The sequence below is a fragment of the Cupressus sempervirens genome, chromosome 3, assembly GCF_028749045.1.
Source record: "Cupressus sempervirens isolate cs-2001-9-10 chromosome 3, ASM2874904v1, whole genome shotgun sequence".
NCBI classification, from domain to species: Eukaryota; Viridiplantae; Streptophyta; class Pinopsida; order Cupressales; family Cupressaceae; genus Cupressus; species Cupressus sempervirens.
In genome coordinates this window covers 844,227,435-844,234,982 of record NC_143120.1, presented here as the reverse complement: position 1 = coordinate 844,234,982, position 7,548 = coordinate 844,227,435, and positions in this window count along the sequence as shown.

Genomic DNA, 7,548 nt, shown 5'->3' with positions numbered 1-7,548 from the left:
GAATCTGACTCCTCAAATCCATAGTAAGGGTCATCGATGATACCACATGTCTCCTGTGACTCAAAGCATCTACCACCACATTCTCCTTACCTTGAATGTACTTAACCTCAAAATCATACTCGCATAGAAACTCCATCCACCGCCTCTGGCAAGCATTCAAATTAGGTTGAGTAAAAATGTACTAAAAACTACGATGATCACTATGTAGCTTGAATCTGTGCCCCAACAAGAAATGTCTCCATCTAGTCAAAGCATGAACTACTACTGCTAACTCAAGATCATGCGTAGGATAATTTAACTCATGATCCTTGAGCTTGCGTGATTCATATGCAATCACATGTCCATTCTGCATCAACACTACCCCAATCCCTTCAAGAGAAGCATCTGTACACACCATAAAATCACCTTCTGGATCAAGTACAGCTAGAATCAGTGCACTTGTCAAAAGCTCCTTGAGCTTCTGAAAAGCTTCCTCACATTTCTCTGTCCATACAAACTTCTTTCCTTTCCTTTGAATAGAAGTGATAGGATGTGCTATCCTAGATAAGTTCTAGACAAATCTGCAATAATAACCAGCTAAACCCATGAAACTATGAATCTTTGACACATTAGTTAGTGTCAGCCAATCTATTATTGCTTGAATCTTTGTAGGATCTACTGAAATACCATCACTTGAAATAACATGCCCTAAATACTAAATCTCCGATTTGAAGAATTCACACTTAGCTACATTGGCATAAAGCTGATTGTCTCTCAAACATTGCAATACCAACTGCAGGTGTTCCTCATGCTCCTTTTGAGTCTTAGAATATATCAATATGTCATCAAGAAACACGAGTACAAACCTTTCTAGATAAGATTGAAACACACCATTCATCAAACTCATGAAAACTGATGGAGCATTAGTCAACCCAAATGGTACCACTATGAACTCATAATGCCCATAGCAAGTTTGAAAAGCGGTCTTGTGAATATCTGCTTCCTTAATGTGAAGCTGGTGGTATCCTGACTTAAGATCAATCTTGGAGAATACTATAGCTCCCTTGATCTGATTGAATAAGTCATCAATCCTAGGCAAAGGATACCTGTTCTTAATAGTCACCTTATTCAACTATTTGTAGTCAATACAAAGGTGCAAAGAATCATCTTTCTTCTTCACAAAGAGCACTGGAGCTCCCCATGGTGATACACTAGGCCTAATGCTCCCTTTGGCCAGAAGTTCCTCTAGCTGAAGATGTAGCTCACCCAATTCCTGAGTAGTCATGCGATAAGGAGCTTTAGAGATAGGCTCCACTCCAAGAATCAGAACAATATTAAAGTCAATGTCCCTCTTTGGAGGCATGCCTGGAATCTCACTTGGAAAAACATATGCGTACTCTTGTAAAATTAGGTGATCTAAAGTCTTCCTCATCAAGATCATTTACCATAATAGAAAATATCTAACATCCTTTACGAAAACTTTACTTCAATTGCATAGCAGAAATCATCCGTAGAGATATAGGCCTTAGTATCCCAACTAGCTGCACATCATTCTCTTGGTCATCTTGGGACAAAATAATCTTCTTCCTACAATCTATACTGGCTCTATGAGATCCAAGCTAGTCCATGCCTAAAACCACATCATAGGAACCAAGGGGTATGACTCAAAGATCCACTACCACGTCAAAGCTTCCTAAGCTAAGCCCACACTTATGAACTATAGAGTCTGTGGAGACCTTAAAACCTGAGGCTAGTTCCACTTGCCAACCATGATCTTGCTTCACTGCATCCAGCTTACACTTAGAAACTATAGATGGCGAAATAAATGAATTTGTAGCTCTTGAATCAAACAATTCTAAAAGAGATATACCTCTAATAGCACCTATGATCCCAACCACTATTCCCTGATGATCTGCCTGACGCTGATCAACTGCTGCAAAAACTCTATGAGCTCTACCTGCATCACCAACTATAGGCTCTGAAATGGTGGGTCTAGGTCCTAAAAATTGAGGTTCTCGCTAAGGACACTGAGCTGCATAATGTCCAATCTACCCACATGAAAAAAATTCTGTATTTTTTCCAGATCCTCTTCCCATAGGTGGTACATTTGATTGCTGATGACTGTTCCTACTAACAAAAGACTAGCTACTCTGAGTTGGCTGATTGGACTGATTTTTTTTATTGTGTTGAGCATTGCGGTTGTTCTTGGTGTTAGAACCTTTGCCACCACCTTGAGCTTGAGAATTCAATCCCTTCTATTGCTGTGTCTGTTGAGACTACTGTTGATACTATTTCCCCTTAGAGAAAGAAAACTTCTTGTTACCACCTGAATTGTAATTGCCTTTAGATCCTAATGCTACTAGCACTCTTACAAAACCACCTTGACCAAGTTCACACTTTGTTCAACAAGGATAGCTCAATGTATCGCATCCTTGAGGGTTTTTGGCTCAAATACCTTAACTCCCCCAATTATATGGTTACTCAAACCCCTAATAAAATGTTGTGTCAAGTGAGTTGAATTTTCACTAAACCCTGAAAAAGACATGAGCTCATAAAACTTACGCTCATACTCAGTCATTGACAAAGTATACTATCTAAGATTATGAAATTCATCAGCCCTTTGGTGTTTCCATTCCTCTAGTAGGAATCATTCCCTGAAACTCTCTAAGAATAGTTCCCACGTGACACTGCTCATATCAATTCCCAGCTTCTTCTCCTCAATCATCCACCAAAGCCCCAAAATTCTCCAAATTAGTGATCATAAATCTTGCCTTAACATTGCTGTCAAACTACTACATGGCAAAAATCCTATCAAGGGAAATAAGCCACTGCTCGGCCACATAACTAGAACCTTGCCCATTAAAAGGCTTAACCTTGGATCTTGAAAGATCCTTCATCTGAGTGGACACAATGGACCTCTGACAATCCTTTCGAGGACTTCTAAATCTGGGTCTATGGTCTTGTTTTGTCTGGTGCATTTTGGGCTATTCTTGAATAGGAGGTAGACATTCTAGAATAGTCTGCATCATCTATCTCAAACCAACCTCTTTAGACTCAGCTTGGTCCTCTCTACGGCTCTCTTCCTACTTCCTACTAGAGTGCTCTTCCCTGCTCTCTATGTGAGCTGATCCCTCACGGATACACTCATGGGCACTAATAGGTCTGCCATGACCACGGCCTCTACCATGGCCTCTAACAGAAGACCTAGTCCTAGATACCATCCTACAACAGTGCAAAGTAATATTACAATCACATGTTACAATAGACTAAGTTCAGTTCTATGTTTAAGTTAAATTTCTAGTTTGAAATACTAAGTGTTGAAGTATGAAAAAATATACAAGTAATAGTTCAAATTCTATTTCGGTTCACCTAGTTTCAAGTTTGAAAAAAATACACTTAATAGTTCAAAGTTTTAGTTGTTCCAAAATACCCAGAGCTCCCAATGTAGAAACTCATGCTCTGATACCAAATGTAATGCCCCGCCAAGGGATCCAAAGAATTAACCTAGAATTTCACTAAGTTTAGTAGCATTTTTTTTTTCTAACATGAAAGTAAAAATCACATATAACTCATGCACCATACGGAAGCAATAGTAATGTCCATCTAAATGTAAACATAACATACATAACAGATTACATTCTTTAAGATCCCTTAACATTTAATAACATCTAAAAACATCCAACATACATGAATCCATCTAGTACAACATCCACATTAAATAATAATAATAAGTCCAATGTTTATTCATTACATTTCAAATGCTCATTCATCCTCTGTACATGTCACATGGTATGAAAAAGCTCAAAAGAATATACATTTTTGAAATAAGATACATCATCCTATTCTAATCCATGATACATCAAAGTAAAGATAATCACATGATACACACGATACATCATCATAGAAGATATACATCCATCATAAAGATCAAACATAATAAACTAAGTGCACGATTCCTCCCAACCGTTAATAGCATCATTAGACCATCGTGGGCCCTAGCCATCCCTCCGTGCATAACATTCCAAATCACTGAAGAGATCATCGATATTAACATAGTAGGAAATACATATGCTAATCATCAAAGAAAGGATACATATCCACCATCATGAAGGACACATCAACCACAATGTCTCAATGAATCTCAAATGATAAGAGTGGAAAATACACTACCACCTGACTGCGTGGTACCTAAGTGGTCCACTCCCACCGTGCTAAAGAGATAATTTCAAGTCTCAAACAGGCTATCAAAATCACATAGCATAAATCTCTATAAGTCCAGGAATCCTAAAAGTATACTAACTCAAAGGTTCCAAACACAAAATCTAAAAATCTAATCACTAGAGGCACACAATGACATGTAGGAACCTACTATGCAAGTGGGAAAGTGTCATCACATATATCTCATACAAGTTACCCTGGCAATTAGCTAAACTCCACAGGTCAATATTGATCTCATGCAGCCACTAGTATCCTCTCATACTGACAAGGCATACTATGAAATGCAAGGTCGCAACCATGCATTCTCACTACTCCCATCCTAGTCTGTATAAGCACTCAAGGCATGGGCGAGAACAAAACTCTTATATTTTTTTAGGTTCATTTAGTTAGTATTAGGTGTGAATGTTATCACTTATTAATCCAACTTACAATGAGTTACCTTGGCAGCCTCTTAGGGCCCCGACACCCATTGCAAGCCACTTCCCAACACTACATGCAAATATCCTTACCCTAAGCTCATGGAATCATAAATCTCAAAATCACAAAAGATAATCCATAATAAAATCATCAAATATGCATAGAAGCATCAAATCTCCATGAGCAAACATTCATAGAAAATCATGAACACAACAACTCTCTATTGGCAACTGAAGTATCATGATAATCAAAGTATCCAATGGTTCTCAATAACCAAAATATATCTCAATCATATTGATCAAAGACTCCAAAAATGGTTGAGTCAAACATCTCACAAAATGACATCATCAAGAATAAATCCACATTATAGTCCCATCATGGCGACTAGAAAATAACCAAGGATAACTGATCGATGACCAAAAATGGTTAAGTAAAGTGTCTCATACATAAGAATCTCAACTATAACAATCAGTAATTACAGCCAATACATAGATCATTCCATCACATAACTATGGTTGGGATTATAAAGATCGAGATTAAAACATCATCATGACATCACAATCACATAACCCCCAAGCCTCTGGTAGACGTCCTATAACTGGTCAACACTAGTCAACCCAAAACCCAAAACAATAGCATAAGAATACACAACGCAAACACATGTTTTGGTTTTGCTAAATTTACAACTTAAATTTAAATGAAAAAGTCTCGGTTTACGTTTCCAAGTTTAGAGAATGAATTGGAGGAACATCTATACATTTTGGATGAATACAAATATTCTTTAAAATCCATCTTTCAATTATTAACTTTGATTCAAAATGTCCCCCACCAAACTAACAATTAAATTTCATATACTTAATAAAACAATTAATTTAAAGCATGAACTTTTGATATAAATCATTTATCAGTTATACAATTATAAACCAAATTATTATTAATCATATTTACATATTATATATATATACTTATATGTATTTATATATATATATATATATATATATATATATATATATAAAAATTAATATTACATTATTCAAAATTGAATTAACAAATTCGATTAATACCATTTAACACATAAAATTTTAATAACAATTAAAAATGACTTCATACATATGGAAAATGTTATAAACACATATATATAACATAACAACCGCTGGTATGCAGGACCCTGCAGTCGCAGTGCCTGCGACGTCAGCGAGTACTACTTACCCCTACCATCGCAGTACCTACAATGGTGGTACACTGTGACTGTAGTGGGGGCGAGGTGTCTTGTCCCGCCCTACTTAATGCATATAATGTATTATATTTTTAAAAAAATCGCTTATGCGATTTTCATTCGGATTTTGCGATTTGGTTTTAACGTTTCTTAAAACATTTTTGCCTAAGGATATATTATTCATTTTTTTAACAAATATATATTATATATATACATATGTATGTATATATATATATATATGATTGCATATATATATATATATATATATATATATATATATATATATATATATATATATATATATATATGATTGCATATGTGTGTGTGTGTGTGTGTATGCAAATTGACAAAATAGACATATATATACACAAGATATATATATATATATAAATTTCAATCCTTATAATTTTTTCTATAAACCATTGATCTCAAAATTTTTCCAATAATTAATCTAATGGGTTTGACTATGAATCTAAACCCTAGCCCCGTGTTCTTTTCAAATCTATGCATATAAAATTCTCAAATAAATTAACTACCCATATTGAGAATGCATGTAATAATAATAAGAAAATTCTCAAAAGACATATGGAAGACACGAAGAAGACAAGGAATGCATGATGTGGAAATAGCATAAGTAAAATCAGAAGAATCTACCCAAATTCTGATGCTAATTCACTCTTCCTCAGAAAACCCACAAAGCAAGCTCCCTTCTTTAGAATTCTTGAATCCTCCAATGCTCCAATTGCACTCCAAACGCTATGTCTAAGCTTCTAGGAATGCCTGAATATAAAGAGCTCTCAGGAAACACCTAGAATGTTTCTAGAAATAACTAGAAGGTGTCACCAACTAAGCATGTGTCTTTTCCAACCGTCTAGATGAGCCATAGGGTTGTAGACACCATGTGCTTAATTGATGCACTAACCCCCGTGTTGTTGACACATGAGAAATAGAAAAGTGCATTAATTCCCATGCAAGCTTATAACTCTATTTCACTTTTTACACAATTTCTATTTAAATATTTATAACTTTTATTATTATTATTAATTTTAATTTCTAATTTTCTTTTATTTAATTCTTTTTTCCTCAATTAATTCTCATTTAATTAATTATAACCAAAATATCAAATAGCATGATATTTTATATTAATTTCCTCAAATAATTAATTTATTAATTAAATCTATTTATTAAGACTTAATTAATAGAAAATTCACCATAGACCTCCAAGATAAAATATGAAAACCCATCATAGAGAAAATCACACAAAATTAGTCTACAGGGTTAAAAATCATGAATTATGTCATCTGAGACATTCAGTGGGTAAAATATCTAGATACTTGTCCTACTTCACTAGGACAATTGGCTTAAAGGTTTGGGATTTGGACTTGAGAATTTATCTCCTTTCTCTTATCATTGAGATAGTATAATAGGGTACGCTCATCCTGGCAATTCAGGAAAGTCAATACCCGATACCTGCAACCTGTAGAAAAACCATGCATGTACATACAATATATATATATATATATATATATGTATATATATATATATATATATATATATATACATATATATATATATATATACATATATATATATATATATACATATATATATATATATATATACATATATATGTATATATATATATATATACATATATGTATATATATATATATACATATATGTATATATATATATACATATATGTATATATATATATA